General features: G+C 48.7%; 1 protein-coding gene across 1 annotated transcript in view; it reads right to left on the bottom strand.

Annotated features, from left to right (window-relative positions):
• Positions 1 to 16,544, bottom strand: part of C1QTNF9 (C1q and TNF related 9) — a 176,066-nt gene that overhangs the window by 46,293 nt on the left and 113,229 nt on the right. The window lies entirely within an intron of this gene.

Here is a 16,544-nt window from a genome sequence, read left to right as displayed (position 1 = left end):
CGGAAATCCTTCGTGCACAGCCAAGCCTGGGTCCACGGCACTCTAACCTGCATTGCACGACTTTCTAAGTTGGTCTCCGGCGACGTGGGACTCCTTTGTGTAACTTCGGGTGAGCACCGTTTCACGCATCCTCGTAGTGCCTGTTTCTGGCACTTCTCCGGGTGCTACCTGCTGCTGAGAGGGCTCCTTGTCTTGCTCGACGTCCCTTCTCTCTCCTGGTCCAATTTGCGACCTTCTGGTCTCTCCAGGGCCACAGCAGCGTCCAAAAACACTAACTGCACGATTTGCAGCTAGCAAGGCTTGTTGGTGTTCTTTCGGCGGGAAAACACTTCTGCACGACTCTCCACGGCGAGCGGGATCCGTCCACCAAAGGGGAAGTCTCTAGCCCTTTTCGTTCTTGCAGAAATCGCAGCTTCTTCTCTCCAGTAGAAGCTTCTTTGCACCCACAGCTGGCATTTCCTGGGCATATGCCCATCTCCGACTTGCTTGTGACTTTTGGACTTGGTCCCCTTGTTCCACAGGTACCCTAGATTGGAAATCCACAGTTGTTGCATTGTTGGTTTGTGTCTTTCCTGCATTATTCCTCTATCACAACTTCTTTGTCTCTTGGGGAACTTTAGTGCACTTTGCACTCACTTTTCAGGGTCTTGGGGAGGGTTATTTTTCTAACTCTCACTATTTTCTAATAGTCCCAGCGACCCTCTACAAGGTCACATAGGTTTGGGGTCCATTCGTGGTTCGCATTCCACTTTTGGAGTATATGGTTTGTGTTGCCCCTATCCCTATGTTTCCCCATTGCATCCTATTGTAACTATACATTGTTTGCACTGTTTTCTAAGACTATACTGCATATTTTTGCTATTGTGTATATATATCTTGTGTATATTTCCTATCCTCTCACTGAGGGTACACTCTAAGATACTTTGGCATATTGTCATAAAAATAAAGTACCTTTATTTTTAGTATAACTGTGTATTGTGTTTTCTTATGATATTGTGCATATGACACTAAGTGGTACTGTAGTAGCTTCACACGTCTCCTAGTTCAGCCTAAGCTGCTCTGCTAAGCTACCATTATCTATCAGCCTAAGCTGCTAGACACCCTATACACTAATAAGGGATAACTGGGCCTGGTGCAAGGTGCAAGTACCCCTTGGTACTCACTACAAGCCAGTCCAGCCTCCTACACTTATAAACTTTAAAATACTTTTATTAGCACAAATGTTTGCCAACATTAACTCAATGATCCTAACCAAGCAGCGTTTTGTGAAAGGTTGATCTTTGAATGTGGGACAGTTTTTTGGGCTGCACGGGCATGTTTGTGGTCCCAATCCAACGTTGGTGCTGGTCCCCCAAAATTAGTGCTAGGGCCCTCCAACTAAGATGGGATAGGTGCTGGCAGAATGTCCCATCCTGCCAGAATGGCTGTTCCCTCCAGCATACACACAAAGGTACCTAATGATTGTATTTATCCCAGACTACTTGAAGCCTTGGCAGGGAAAGGTAAGAACTTTTCCAGAACGAGATGTGGGGGTAGTTTTGTGATTCCCCCACTTCAAAGGCTAGCACCAGGTAAAAATATTGGACATCCTCAGATCACTTAGGGGCCTGTGGAAGACTTAGGAAAAGGACTGCCATCCTGCTCTGCTGCCCTGCTGCTAAAATGACTGGCCTGCTGCCTGAGGAAGGAACCAGCAAGGTGACTCCAAAGGCTTGCTGGCTGGCCTCCTGTGTGAGCTACAAGGATATAATAAGCTCCAGAGATCTGTCCTGTATCTGCTCAGCTGACCAGACCTGCAACTGGACCTGACTGAACCCTGCTGGCCTTTGCTAAAGTGAGTTCCTGATCCCTAAGAAGTGCCTCCTTCGGGTGTCATTGGAGTGCCCTTTTCCGTAAAGAAGAGTGAAATTCTGAAGGTTTAGGCCCCTCATGACCAAGACGTGATGACTCCCAGCGTAAAGCTCTGGTGAACCTGACTCCATGCTACAGCGAACACCCAGCAAAGAAAGATCTGCACTTCATGCAACAGCAACAACAGCAACAACAGCTTACAGTAACCACCAACCTGAACCTCCGGCAGCGATCATCCGCAATGCCCAGCTGGGTCTTCATGCTACAGAGATGGCCATCCACAATGTCTGGCCTGCTCTTGGTGTAACAGCAGTGATCATCCGCAATGCTCCCCCTGCTCTGCGCAGCCTCCTTCACCGACAACGGTACTTCATGATGGACTTTGAGAAGGTTATGTTTTCAGCAGAACCAACCTAGTCCCTGTACACGGCCCGCACTCCATCGCAGTTGGCCTGACCTTGTGACTTTACCCTGGTCTAGCAGGACCAGATGTGGCCTAGTGGCACTTTGTGCTGTTGGGCGCTAGTCATATTTAAAAAAATTGAAACTGCATATCTCTGGTTCTACTGATTAGATTTTTGTTGTTCTGGTATCATTCTATTTATTAAAATGTCCTCGATTTGTCTGAATTGGGGAGGGATTTTAGTTCTGTTGTGTTGTCACGTTATTTGTGTTTGTGTGATGCATATATACTTCACACATTTCCTCTAAGTTAAGTCTAACAGCTTTTGTGCCAACCTACGAGAGTGTTAAGCAGAGGTTGATTTAGTGACTTTTGTGGTTCACCCTCATAAGAACTGTAGTTGTTGCTTGAATAGGGTTTCATCCCACTAAATCAAAAACCCATTTTCTTACATAGTACATGTGCAAGATATTGCATTCATGTGTAACCAAAATGTACTGGTCTGATCTCCAGTAATGACTCCTCCAGGTCATCTGCCTTTTCATTTTCCCACAGGTTGATGTGTAACTCACATTTCTGTTTATGGTAGTCTGAGTTTTTCATGTAAGAGATTTTAGTGCTTTATGAGCTCAAATAGAAAATCATTTTTTGGGCCCTGGAGGGTATATATTTACTTAACAAAGGAGTGGGTTACTATTAATTACTATTAATGGAGACCAGTAAGAAACTATCTTCCACTGACTAAGGTTTTAGGTACTTGATATTAATTTTGAAAATGCCTGAGATGTTGTTACATGCAAATAGAGTCTGATCTGATATGACTGTCTCTGTTGTAGGTTTGATGGTCATAATAAGTCATTGAAAAATAGTGTAGACTATTGATCTTGACAGAGTTGGTATAGGATAACCTCGAAGTGTAGCTATGGGGTAGCAGCTATGGGTTAACAATCAGTGCAGAAGGAAAATGTGGTTTCAAGATCTGATTAGATGTAAAATGTTAGTCTTAATAAGGCTTCACATTTTGTTGACATCACACTTAAATGCAAAATCATCCTTGGTTCAAAACCAATGATTGTGGAAACTTTGAAAAGTATTCAGGGGGTCAAATAACATTTACATGCAAAATTGCATTTAGGTGCAAAAGCACCCTAATGTGAAGAACCACCAAAATTTGATTATAGTTTCACATTTAGGTGCAAAATCACTGTTGGCCGATCATCAGCTGAAGTGTGCAAACGTATTAAGAAGCACACATCCATTTAGAAGCAAAAAGCACATTTAGGTGTGTAGGAAAGCCATCCTTTTTGCCCTGATAAACCCCATTTTTTGGACTGATGCTGGTGGTTACTGACTCTGAAAATGCCCTGGACTCTGCCAATGAAACAGGGCCAGTGCTCTATTCTATAAAAGGTATATGCTAATTGGTCTAATTCTAATTGGCATACACAACCTAACTGTATGTTCTTAGTATATTGGAGGGCATGTAGGTTTACAGAAATCAGTGGACTTAATGCATTTAAAGTGCACTGCTGTGGTGTCTGATGCCTTGTTAAAGCCAGGCCTGCCTTGCAGGCTGATTTTCAAATCAAATTGTGTTCAAATGGTTCAAGGGTGCCTGCACTGGTGCCACACAGCAGTATGATGTCCCTCCTGGCAGAGAGCAGGAATACGCTGTGTAATGGTAAATACGGCACATTCCTGCCATCTCCCTTTCATGCAGCGCAGCAAGGTGACTTGCTGAGTTGGGTTGCATAAATATTTGATAAATCTGGATATGTCTAAAGGTAAACTTTTGAGCGGGACCTATCCCTCAGGCTATCTGACCTATGCTCCATCGTGGTCAGCCTAAAACATTGTCTTTGCCCTAGTTGAGCATGACCATATAGCTGTTAGTGGTGCTTTTTGCTTTTTGGCAATAGAATGTACAATTTCATACTTGGCCCTCATTACAACCCTGGTGGTAAATCCAACATACCGTGACGGCGGCAGAATTCTGCTACGGGTATTATGATCCACACAGAGATACCGCCACAATGCAGACACCCACACAAGTCCGCCACACCAAAGGTCAGTGATAAACTGGAGATAGCAAAACCCACACCGTCACGCCAACAGGAAAAAGCCCACAGTATCACGACCCACGAATCAACGCGGGGGTCTTCAACCGCGGTAACCCATTGGCGTACATACCGCTGCACTCAAAATACACACACAGTTACAAAACTACACCACATTGGACAATTCAAAATGCACACACTTGACACACACACACCATACCCTCACACTCAGACCACTATACAACACACACCCACAACCCTTTTAACAAACAAATTAGAACAAGCAGAGAGAGAAAAGCAAAGAGCACACCATCACCCAGAGGCACAGAACACCATCACCCATACACCATCCACACACATCACATAATACATCACAATACAGCACCCCACACATATCACTCACACCACATAATGGCACCTCAACTGTCCACCACAACAGGGACCCCAAGCAACCCCACAAACACAGGACGATCAGGGACCTGGGGTCAGTGGCAGTGGGCACACGTTTCAGGGGACAGAGGCACAGGACGACAGGGAAGCTGGGAGGACTGCTGTGCGACAGGGGGAGGACAGGCCCAGGAAACCCACTCTCCACGTGGCACTCTCCAACATCATGGGAGCATACCACCATTCCCAGGAGACCATGGGCACGGTACTAGCCAAGTTTCAGGAGACCCAAAGGCTGCAGGAGGGACACTACATGGGGATCAGGGGTGACCTCACCAAAATCTACACCATCCTGGTCACCATAGCAGGGGTGCTGGCTGATATGGACAAGACCATGAGGGAGGCAGTGGCTCAACAAAGCGCCCCTCACACTAGCCAAACCGATGAACAGCCTTCCACCTCCACCAGCGCTAGTGGACAAGAGGCCCCGCCATAGGACCAACAGGCCACCAGCACCCCACCCCCTGCAGAAGGAGAACCACCCTGCAAACATTCCCTGCAATCCAGGCAGAAGACAGAGAACATTGCCAAGACCCCCACCAGGTAATAAGACTCTCCTGATTGTCACCCTTCTGTCCCACTCTTTTACCCTGTCCACCTTGAACTGCCATTGCTACCCTTCCTATGCCCCATTGGACAATGCACCTGTGATAACAAGAGACTGGACTCTACCATGGACCTTCCTCCACCATCACCCCAGCCCCTTGTGCATACCCCTATACCCATTAGCACCTAAATAAACACCCTTTAATCAAATCTGGAGTCAGTCTGATGATTCACAAAAGTATTACTACAACATTAGCAAAAATTGCAAGGTATATGTTCATTTACTCATACCAATGTATGACAGTTGTTGGGCAGCAGTGCACATAGCAGAAGTCAGAATGGGGTACACAGATTTGAAAAAAGGAAATCCAAAGGGAGCAGTCAGTGGCCATAGACAGAGTTTAAGAGGCTGCCATGTACAATGTCCTAAAGTTAACTGATATGTGAAGATGAGTTACAGTCTCTTACCTGTGTGTCACTTGAACTACTGCAGGATGATGTTTGTTCTGTTGTCAACATCTTCTTCCTCTGCCTCCTCTTCCTCACTGTCCACAGGCTCCACCGCTGCCACAAGACCATCACCAGGCTCATCCTCCAGCAGAAAAGGCACCTGGCATCTCAATGCCAGATTGTGCAGAATACAACATACAGCATGCAACGATGATCTGGCACGCCTTCTTCGATGAGTAGTACAGGGAGCCACCTGTCAGATGGAGGCACCGGAATCTGGCCTTCAGGAGACCAAAAGTCCTCTCAATAATATGCCTAGTTCACCCATGTGCCTCATTGTAACGTTCCTCTGCCCTTCTCCTGGCATTCCCCACTGGGGTCAGTAGCAATGAGAGGTTGGGGTAACCAGAGTCACATGCAAATTTGGAGGGATACCTGTTAGACACACACTAACCCTTAGGGACTACCCCATACCCAGACACCTACTCATACTGTGTGGGGACCTTGGGCTGACGTATAAGCCACACCCGGTGCGTCTGTAGTTTGGCCATCACATAAGGGATGCTGCTATTCCTCAAGATATAGGCGTCATGCACAGAGCCAGGATACTTGGCATTCACATGGGGGAGGTACTGGTCCGCCAAACACCATTTGCACATTCATCGAATGGTAGCTTTTTCTATTTCTGTACACTTGCTAATTTCTGCGGGGGGAACAAATGCCACATGTGTCCCATCAATGGCACCAATGATGTTGGAGATATGTCCCAGGGCATAGAAGTCAGCTTTCACTGTCGCCAAATCCTCCACCTGGGGGAACACGATGTAGCTGCGCATGTGTTTCAGCAGGGCAGACAACACCCTGCTCAACACATTTGAGAACATTGGCTGAGACATCCCAGATGCCATGGCCACTGTAGTTTGGAAGGAGCCACTTGCCAGGAAATGGAGCACTGACAGGACCTGCACAAGAGGGGGTTTACCTGTGGGCTGGCGGATAGCTGACATCAGGTCTGGCTCCAATTGGGCACACAGTTCTTGGATTGTGGCACTATCAAGCCTGTATGTGATTATGATGTGTCTGTCTTCCATTGTCGACAGGTCCACCAGGGGTCTGTACACCGGAGGATACCGTCATCTCATATGCTGCCTCAGCAGGTGTAGCCTATGGAGGAGAACGGTGAGCAGAAGGTCATATACCACATAGATAGCACAACTGTGTCTGAACTAATGTTACAGAATCCGTGTGTGAAATCCTGAGTCCGTATATGTGCCAATATGTGCTGTGACGCAGTTAGGTGACATGCCATGTGCTCCCCTGAAATGGTGGCTGCCTGACTTGTGAGGAGGGACAAGGGGAAATGAGGTAACTGTACTGGCGTTGTGCAGTGTCGCGGTAGGCGGTCAAAGACCGCCATGCAACTCCGCATTGGTTATCATTGGGCCCTATGGGTCCTAGGAGCCAATGGAGATATACCTGACCATCAACAGGAGAGGACCTACACTGCAAGTGCTGCTGTGACCTGAGTCTTTAAGCGACAATGGCTACAGTGTCTGGGGAAAGGGCCCCTGCCTTCACAGCGGAGGAGTTGGACAAACTGGTGGATGGGGTCCTCCCCCAGTACACGCTACTCTACGGTCCTCCAGACAAACAGGTGAGTACACTGTGAGCATGTTGCGTGGGCAATGCCTGTTTGGAGTGGTGTGCATGTAAGCCACATGTTGGGGGGTGTCCTGAGTGCTGCATGTAAGGTGGTCAGTGTATGTGCGTCAGGGCATGGGTGGAAACTGGTGGGCAATGAGTATGACGGTCCAGACGGGTGAGTAGTTAAAGTTTTTCGCTCTGTTTACCCTCTAGGTTAGCACCCACCAGAAGAAGGGTATTTGGCGTGCCATCGCCAAGGAGGTGCGGACTCTGGGGGTCTATCAAAGACGGAGCACCCACTGCCACAAGAGATGGGAGGACCTGTGCCGCTGGAGCAAGAAGACGGCGGAGGCCCAGCTGGCCCCTGAAGTTACGCATCCTGGCGGTGGCCTATCCGGATTTGAATGGGCGCCTGAGGACATTACAGCAGCCACAAGGGGGTGAGTACAGTTTCAGAAAGCTGACTCTGCGCAGTTTAGGAACTAGCTGGGTGGGGGTGTGGGCTGTGGGTGCCCATTAGGCCAGGGCGATCATGCCAGGGTAGGTCCCTTGTTTGCAGGCTCTGAAGCACCCCTACCCCAATGGTACAATTGGGCAGCTCCTGTGGGTGTCAGGTGTGCATGTGCTGGCGTTAGGCATTGTACCCCATGGGCTGGTGACTACCATAGTGACTGATTGGGCAAGGCCTAGTGCATAGGGCAGCTCAGTGTGTGTTGTGTCCGACCAACTGTAGTGGTTTTGCTGGCATTGACCATGTGTGTCCTCTGTCTCTCCCCTTCTTGTTTTGTCACCCTATCCTTCTGTGCATTAGCATCATCTGGCAGAGGAGCTGAGGCACCGGCGACCGAGGGAACTGCATCCCACATGGCCCCTGAGGGTGAAGGCACCAGTAGGACGAAGGGTGAGGGAGCTCCATGACGGGGACAGGAGGGGATACCAGCGTGGGGGCCCAACAGAGAGCATTTCAGGCTCTGGCCTCAGCACTGATGGCAACCATTGTCCCTGTGTCCAGACTCCCCCCTCCATCTTCCACTACCCAGACCCAATCCCCTCTACCTCAGCCTATCCCAAGCACACCTTCAGACCAGCATGCACACACACATCAACACACAAAAGTGGCTCAGGAAAACATAAGCACCACACATCATCACACAGGCACTCACACAAGCACCATACCCATCCTCCACTGTGCCCCCCCTCCATGTCCACAACCTCCCTCCCAGTCTCGTCTACACTCACACATGCATGCACTACATCATCAGCCACTGCCGGCACGCCCATCACGACACACCGCACACGAGCAATCACCACCCCCACAACCATTCACACATCCCCTGTGTCCTCTCCCAGTGTGTCTGTGAGCCCTCCTCCCAAAGTACACAAACGCAGGCACACACCCACTCAACAGCCCCCACCTCACAATAGCCTCCAGCCCATGCACCTTCACCCAATCTCAGCAGACGTACACCTCCTACAACCACTACCTCTTCCTCCACTCCCACACCTCCTCCATCTTCCCGTCCTAGTGTGTCTAAAAAACTTTTCCTAGCTAACATTGACCTCTTCCCTACTCCTCCCCCGTCTTTCCCCTAGGGACAGGATGTCTAGATCCCAGCCCAGCACCTCAGCCACCAAATCTGCATCTGCTGTGGTCCCGCCAAGTCTAGGTGGATCAAAGGGGGAACCCGTCAGAGCTGCCAGTGTGCCACCTACAGATGTGAAGGACCACCCGATTCCGCCACCTGCCAAGGTCAAGAAGGGGCCGACATCCAGCAGGGCAAAGTCGCACCACCCACACAGCAAGGCCTCATCCAAACACAAAGAGGACAGTGCCAAGGTCCCAGAAGCGACTGCCAAAGTGGGGAAGGGACACAAGACAAAGGGCAAGTCACCTCAGGGCACAATGCCTCCTGATGAGGGGCTGGTGACCACCATTTCCTCAGAGATGCCAGCGACCTGTACCACGGTCACCACCGCCGCAACGACCACCACCTGCACCGCCACCTACACCGCCACCTGCACCGCCACCTGCACCGCCGCTGCCACAATGTCAGTCTGCAGCATCCTCTACAAGGATCAGCCATCTGAGGCTGCCCGAGACGGTCTGGTGTCTCCCTCCACCACTACAGACACCTGCACCACGGGCAGCATCGGCAGGATCTCTGCCGCAGCCACCGCCACCTGCACCACCATCTGCACCGCCACATGCCCAGCCGGTGCCACTATATCAGATGTCAGCAGCATCCCCAGTGGGCAGCCGTCCAAGGCTGCAGGTGACGTCCTGGACCCTGGACATGCCACTTGAGGCACCACCACCAGCACTGGCACTACCAGCAGTTTGCAACATAAGTCGCTGCAGGATGGAGAATGCCTCTGCCTCCATGGAGTATCATGCTACCTGTTCCATGTACATCTCGTGGCTCAGACACCCAGGACAGAGGATGTTAACTGTACACCCCAGGTGCAGCATCACTAGGCACAAAGCCCCCTCCAGAACCAGTGGAGAAAGACATCCACTCTCCCTGTCCTTGGCAGGAGGAAGCACTCTGGGCACAAAGTCCCCCCCAGAACCAGTGGAGAAAGGCATCCACTCCCCCTATCCTTGGCAGGATGAAGCACTCTGGGCACAAAGCCCCCTCCAGTACCAGTGGAGAAATGCATCCATTCCCCCTATCCTTGGCAGGATGAAGCACTCTGGGCACAAAGCCCCCTCCAGAACCAGTGGAGAAAGGTATCCACTAGAGAGACTGTGGCTTTGAACTCCCCAGGACCAAGCAGTGGGCAAACCACCCACTAGAGAGACTGTGGCTTTGCACTCCCCAAGACCAAGCAGTGGGCAAACCACCCACTTGAGAGACTTGAGAGACTGTGGCTTTGCACTCCCCAGGACCAGGCAGTGGGCATGGAGCCCCCTCGAGGGAAAGTGGCGTTGTACCATCTTCCGGCTGAGGTGCCCCCCTCCCCTTCCCCCTGAAGTGCCTGTATTTTTTCGACCTGATGCCCCTGCAGTGTTCTCTCCGTTTTGAGGCAGGTGTCATGTGTGGGCTTTGCCCATGATGCTGTTCGGGACCACTGGTCCACGGACATTTAAAAGGGACAGTGTACGGCCTTGTGTATATAATGTAATATTTTGTATGTACTGTTTATTTAAAAATCTGCTATATCTGAATGTTCCAACATAACACTGGTTAGACTAATTTCCTTTTGTCCTTGCGTTCTTCCAGGGGGTGACGGGGTGTATCAGTAATGTTGCTGGATGTGTTAGTGTGTATGTTGTTGTGGGTGAGGGTGGGGAGTGGGGGTGTTGCATGCTTCATGTGTGTGTCACTCTTTTTTCCCTTCCCCCTCCTCTGTGTGCTAGGTGCAGTACTCACCTTTGTCGCCGCCGCCGCCTTCTTTCTACTTCCTGGTGTATGAGAAGATACACCAACATGGGGAGGATCTGCAATTTGGGCTCCATGGCGTCCTGGTTCTTCGTGGAGTGTCGAAAGGTGAGTGGTTCCCCTTCGATGTACTGTTTCCGCCATGGTTTTCATGTCGTTGGTATCGCCCCAGAAAAGCTGTTGGATTGGCATCTCATAATAGGGTGGGCGGTACATTGTCTTCCGCCTGTCTGTTGGCGGTGACTGCTGCGGTGTTTGTTGCTACCGCCGTGGCGGTCAGAGTGTTAATGTGGCTGTCTATGTTGGCGGTTTCTGCCGTGGTCGTAATCCCATTTTTTACCGCCGGCCTGTTGGCGGTGTTACCGCCGCTTTAACACCTACCGCCAGGGTTGTACTGAGGGCCTTAATGTTTTAAAAAAATCATATCTCCAGTACCCAACACTGGAGTTTTGTCATTGTGGCGTCATCTTAAAGATAAACCTATTTTCAATTTTTTATAAATTGGTGATGGACTTTTTATTGTGTTGTGTCTTTTACGTATTTACTGTTTTGATGATATTAAATGCTTTACACATGCGTATCTCCTAAGCTAAGCCTGACTTCTCGTTTGCCAAGTTACCAAGTGTGGCGCAATGATTATTTTACTGAGACTTGACAGGACCTGTTTAGTGGTTGTGGTATTATTATTAGTTGAAGGTGAATACCCCCACCTATTAATAGGTCACTTTCCTACAATGTTGTGCTGCAGCGGGATCCAGAACTTGCATTTGATAACACCGTTCAGTATATAAGTGGGGCAATTAAAAATCTTCTATATTGACCTAGTGCAAGCATTGTTTTGGATTTTTAATTTGAGCTAATATTGATTGATTCACTTTTTGTTTATTTAAATTAGTCTGACCTCAATTTTTTGTGACCAAAATTAAGGGATACCATTGAGCTTGACTTGGCTAGCCTAGCCATTCTTTAAATTGCAAAACTTAGGGACCTATGTAGGGCTAGGGGATTGCTAGCACTCTCCAATTCCAGGAAGGCAGTGCTGCTAATGGCCCTTATAACCTGGGTGGAAGCACAGCTACAAGATCAGTACTTTACCACACAGGAGGCTCCAGAGATAGAAGGACAGGGGGAGGAAGACCACTAGATCTCAGTGACGAGGAAGTTGAACACTTCACCCCACACAGACACACACACACACACACACAGCAACCAGGGCCTTGTCTAGAGCTAATGGGGGAAGAGGATCCACCAGAGGTGAGTCAGACCTGTCCCTCAGAAAAGAGAGCTTGAGACACTGCTGGCTTATATAGCTTTAGAAGCAGAGAAGTTGGACCTGGCCAAGACAAAGTGGTCCCGGGAGGAGACGAGGACTACCAGAGGTGGTTAGGCCTAACGCTACTCAAGTGAATTGCTCCTACGTACCAGAATGGGATAAACAAAGGGCTGACAGGTTTTCAGAAGGCCTTCACATTGAGGAAGGTTAGTTCTCAGTACTGGGGTCCACCCCTGTGGGAGTCGATCCCGGAAGAGGAGAGAGATAGGTTCTTGACCTTAGAGGGAGAGGAGGCTGAATCATATCCCCACATGAAGGAAAGTGTGATCAGTTTAGTCTAACCCATGAGCAATACATGATGAAGTTTAGGAATACCCAGAAAGTTAGTACCCAATCCTGGGTTGACTTGTAGACATATCTGTCAAGGCACTAGAGGGCTTGATACAGGGTAACAAGGTAAGTACCAATGAGGGGCTGTACACTTTGATCATGAAAGAACACATATCAACCAATTGCCTCACAGAGAGGTTACACCTGTATATGGTTGACTTTAAGCTTTCTAGTCCAAGGAAACTGGGTGAGATAGCTGATGAGTGGGTTCACACCAGGGTGACCCAGAGGAAACAAGGAGGTGATCAGAAGAAAGGAGGACAGGTACCCTCTCAGGGGAAAGCCCTACGTAACCAAGAGAAAAAGACAAAAAAGTCCTCAAATAGACCCCCAAACACAAGCCTAAGTAGGGAGTTCCCAAAACCAATTCACTTTCAAGGAGAAAGGGTATCATGGAAGACATTTTGGCCCTACAATAACAGGGTTGTGCTTTGACTGCTTGAAGCCAGGACACAAAAGGGGAGCTACAGTTTGCGCAGAGGAGCCCCCTACCGGTGGGCAGTCGAAGGGGATTGCTAGTGTAGGTGTGGGGGTGGAAGTTTGTCCAGAGATGGGGAAAAAGGTATGCAGAGCTGACCTTAGTTTTCATGAGTGGAGTGGACCTTGCAGCCCTGGCCGCCTAACCTCCAGGCATGGAGAAGTACAAGCAAAAACCTAAGATCAATATGACTGAGGTTGAGCCTCTGAGGGATACAGGAGTCAGTGTGACCATGGTGTTGGACAAACTGCTTTCCCCAGAGCAGATCCTACCTGGTGTATTGTATCAAGTCACTCATGCAGACAACAGAGCCAAGCTACATCTCATGGGAATAGTGAGCTTGGAATGGGGAAGTATGATTGGGCCTAAGAAGGTAGTGTATCCTGCCCTTGCATTGGATTGTCTACTGGGGAATGATCTTGCAACTTCTGAGCGGACAGGGGTGGAAAGGCAGGTCCATGCAGAGATGCTGGACCTCCTTGGGTGGGTTTGTGCTGTGATGAGGATGTAGGCTGCACGTCAGGGAAGTAATGGACACTTGGAACCTGGAACAATAGGATGAGCTTCCAAGAGTAAAAGAAAGGGCAAAGGGTCTGGTGAAAATGCCTAAACAGCTCAAGATGTCCAGGAAGAATCCAATCCCCGGGGGGAAGGATGAAGCCTCAGAAGGAGGGATTCCACCTCTGCAAAATCGTCAGAATTGCACAGAGCAGTTAGGCCCTCCAGAGAGGAGGTGTGTAGGAACAAAGGGATTGTCCCACTCTTGAGGGCCTGAGGCAAACTGCCTCCAGGCATAAGAAGGGTGATAGTGGTGTCCACAGAGTCTATTGGGAGGATGGAGTCCTCTACACTTAGATCAGAATACAGAGAGTCCCCTCTTCACATTGGCTCATGGCCTTAGCTGAATATTTGGGACAGACTAAGTCCTGGAACAGGCTGGTCAACCATTTCTATTGGCCTATAATGCCTGGCAAGGTTAAGGTGTTTTGTAGCTCCTGTGTCACCCGTCAAGCCACTGGCAAGACAGGGGCCAAGCCAAAGGATCCCTTGATACCCATGCCACTGGTTGGGACTGCCTTTAAGATGGTGGGGATTGACATTGTTGATCCACTAGACCCACCAACTACCTCTGGAAACAAGCATATCTTGATGGTAGAGTACATGCCTCCAGGTGACAAGAAACAATACCCCTCAAGCCGGTCACTGCTACCACGTGGCCAGAGACCTACTTGGCATCTTCACCAGGGTGGGCTTCACAAAGTAGGTTGTCTCAGACAGGGGCACTACCTTTCTGTCTGCCTATTTGAAGACGATGAGGGATGAATGTGATATTACCTATAAGTTCTCTACCCTATATCATCCCCAGACAAATGGTGGAAATTTTCAGTAAGACCCTGAATGACATGATCGTGAGCTTATCTGGCAAGCTCAGGAGGAGCTGAGATGTTCTCTCTCATGCCGCTGTTTGCTGCTTGCTTTAACATAAAACTGTGTCCAAATGCGACTTTGGAATTAAAAGCACTTCCAAAGTCAAAAACTACCTTTTTATTACTTATAGGTCACCCCTAAGGTCTGCCCTGGGTGCCTCAAGGGCAAGGGAAAACAATCCAAATTAACTTTTCCCTATTGTAGGACTGCTAGCTCTATAGGGTTACATGGTAAGGCTTTATTAAACTTAATAACATATAACTGTGATTGGAGCTATTTAGACATATCATTCAACTATCACATAATGGTTACATTAAACCAAGCAACCTGCTACGGTTGGATTTTACCTAAAGCAGGCCTACAGCAGCCTTTTCTGACTTGTCATCCTTTGATAGCCTGAGCTAGCCTGCTCCTTGAGTAGGTGTGAAGAAGCCTGGGGCTCCCACAATACAACCATTTAGTGGTAGAAGATCTTCTTCCTGGAGAATCCAGAGAAAGGAAGTGGGTTGGGTAGATAAGCTGAACCTCAAAGGCAGGTGCCTCTACAGAAAACAGACGTCACAGGTCCCAGACCAACCCATTTCCTTGATCTCTAGCCAGATGGGAGCCCCTAATTAAATTAGGAGAGGGACTGGAAGGGGAGTGTAGTCATTTGTTAGCTGCACTATTGGATTAGGTTACAGAGACACACACACCAAGGATAGATTTTCTCAATTTTGATTTTTGAGAGATAGTGCATCCTGGGCCAAAGATATGCTGCACTTTGCAGGAAGTGGTCATAGCAGAGGGAGGTAGCTTCACCTCTGTTGCTTAGGGGGTCTTCCCTCCTACCAGCCCAGAATGGAGGTTAAGTATAGAAGAGCTGTGGGAGCACCTCAGATCACTGCTGGGACAACAGAAGAAAAAGGACTTCCATTCTGGAACCCAGGACTGCACCATAGAAGGCCTGTACTCTGAAAGACTGCATCTGCTGTACTCCCACAACTTCACCAAGAAAGGACTTGCATGACTCAAAGAGAAATGAGTGGACTCCCTGTTCAGCAACAGGTACAACAGAGCTGAAATGAGTCACCTGCAAAGCCAAAGAGAAGAACACCCCAGTTGACCACTGGCAATTGGAATTCGTCTGGACTGTGCATGTGCATTGTGGGAAATTGAGTCTTAGACCCCAAGAGACAATTAGAGTCTGTGAACCCTTGGCCTGAGCTAGTGGACATTTACTTTCCCCCAAAGGAACTCAGAAGCATCAAGGATTCAAAGTATGGAAACTTTCTGCAAGGTTTTGCAGAAAAGCTCCAAAAGGATACCGGCTCGACATTGACAGTCAAGCTGCTGCCATCAACTCCCGAATCGGCCTGACTGTGCTGGTTTGTCCCACTGAAAGCTCCGGAGCTCCTTGCCGTCAACACTGAGGGCAAAGACTCTCAGAGGCTCACCAAGGCATCACACTACAGCAGGCTGCTGTTGTTGAATTGAACTCTGGATCCGAGGAATCAGAGGACCCTCCAAGAAAAAGACTAAGGGCCTGATTACGACCTTGGCGGAGGGGATTACTCAATCACAAACATGATGGATATCCTACCCGCTGTATTACAAGTTTACATCCTATGGAACTTGTAATGCAGCGGACGAGGTGTCGTAATCCCCTCCGCCAAGGTCGTAATTAGGCCTTAAGTGCCTGATGTAGAGCTTGGCAGTTGGGGTTACTCTGTCACAAACCGGACGGATATACTGTCTGCCATATTACCATTCCATTTCAGCCTATGCAAGTTGTAATAGAGCGGACAGGATGGCTGTCACATTTGTGATGGAGTAATCCGTCCATGAAAGTCTAAATCAGGCCCTAAATTTGAAGGTAAACTTTTGACTGGGACCCAGCCCTCAGCCTGTCTTACTTGCGCTCCATCATAGTCAGCATAAAACACGGACTTTGTCCTGGGCCAGCACTTCCAGATAACTGTGAGTGGTGCTTTATGCTTTTTGGCACTAGAGTGCACGATTTTTTATTTAATCTTTAAAAATTAATGTCTCCTGTTACCTACAGTATTGATTTGCCAATTTAGTGTAATTTCAAAGATACAACTGTTCTCTATTTTTATAAATTGGTGTTGGATTTTTATTGTGTTGTGTCTTTTACTTATTTGCTGTTTAGGTGAGGTTAAATGCTTAAAACCAGCCTTTCTATTAAGTTAAG

Source organism: Pleurodeles waltl, chromosome 8 (genome assembly GCF_031143425.1).
Source record: "Pleurodeles waltl isolate 20211129_DDA chromosome 8, aPleWal1.hap1.20221129, whole genome shotgun sequence".
NCBI classification, from domain to species: domain Eukaryota; kingdom Metazoa; phylum Chordata; class Amphibia; order Caudata; family Salamandridae; genus Pleurodeles; species Pleurodeles waltl.
This window is presented reverse-complemented; position numbering and strand designations above follow the sequence as displayed.